Consider the following 1,689-nt stretch of genomic DNA (forward strand, 5'->3'; position numbering starts at 1 on the left):
TCCTGCCAGTCTTTGGACCCAACACAAAAACATACGCGCCTGCACTTTGTTAAAGTAACAACTTGGCCAGCCCATTACTGCTGTAACTACAAAGTTGCCTATGGGGTACAGTGCTCCAGATATAAGCATACTTTTGCAGTGCAATCATTTTACTGACTAAGGCTATTCAGGTTTTTACATCATGTAGCCTAGAAAGCTGCAATTTTTTTAGGTTATTTCAAATTACCATTTGTGGACTGTAATATAGTTACTCAGGTACTGTACTTTTTGCAAGTACAAATTTGGGGTTTAGACAAGTCTTTTCTTTTCATGTCACTTTGAAATTCTACTCCATTTTTGAGAAAAAATATTGTATTTTAACACATTGCATTTATCTGACAGCTTTAGTTAGTGATTACTTTAGAATTTCATATTTTTTTGACAAAACATAAAAAAGCTTATATAATCTGATACTTTATTATAAATTTAACTGCCGAGTACCAAGTATAATTAAGTAAAGGATATGAATACTTCTTCCACCACTGCAAAGTAAGAAAAGTGATGCAAGAAGAACACAGAAAACAGCTTGGAGTTGTAGCTACAATGTTCAAGTTTTTGCACTTCTCCAAAATGAACAGCTCCTCAATGAAGACCAAGCGTCTTCAGAATGCTACATTTATCAGGCAGTGCATTTATAACAATGAACACTGTAAAGGGGATCCTGCTCTTTACAGTTTTTGTGTAAATTCTGGTAATAATGTTTAAGGATTCAGGGATTCAAGGAGCTTTATTGTCATTTCACACATGTAGAAACATGAGGTGGAACGAAATTAGTTTCCCCTGGTACCGGTATAAGCCCAATAACCTACAATACTAATACTATAAATATAAAAACAACACTATATAAATATAAAAACAACCAAAATAAAAAATATAACCAGTGAACAGGGCCCAGATGGCAACAATATTTACAGCAATATTGCAGAATTGTGCAAATGAGGAATAGTGCACCAGGATCAGATTAGAGTCAAATATGCTTTGAGGATGGGTAACTACTCGTTTTGGCTTTTTTCCTTTGATGTCTTTCTTATTTCCTTGTGTTTTGAAATTTGCTGACAATATTATTAAAATTCTGCCATCTAATTTGTACCAAGAGAATATATAATACAGGAAATACTGAATTGTTTCTTGGGTTATTCTATCTTACTGTTGTTATTATTAACTGATCTCTTTTTGTATATAAAGCCCTTACTGGATAATTACCATATTACCTTTCAGAATCGCTTCATCTCTCAGATGGGCTTTATCAGATCAGTTGTACTGACACATTCTACGAGCTTGGCCTGAATTTTTCATTTTAGTGCTCTGGACTCCTGGAACAAAATACAAGACCTCCTTAAAATGAACACATTCCTGGCTTTTGGCCATTTCACAACTTTGACCTCAAACCTCTCAACTTCTACTTGTAATTGTTTTACACAACTTATGTTTTAATTATTTCAGCATCTCTATCAAATCAGTGCTTTTCTTTCTTTGGCTGTGTTTTTTAATCCTTTTCTGTGATAAGTAGGAAGGAAGGAAATGGTTAAATAAACCCTTCTCTTTCTTGCCTATATCAAGCCAAACCTACTGATATCATTATTTGCAATCTTGCAGGAGAGTCAGTCTCTTAGGAATGTTGAACTTTATGTGCACCCCCCTCTTGATTGT

This window comes from Scatophagus argus, chromosome 4 (assembly GCF_020382885.2).
Source record: "Scatophagus argus isolate fScaArg1 chromosome 4, fScaArg1.pri, whole genome shotgun sequence".
Taxonomy (NCBI): domain Eukaryota; kingdom Metazoa; phylum Chordata; class Actinopteri; family Scatophagidae; genus Scatophagus; species Scatophagus argus.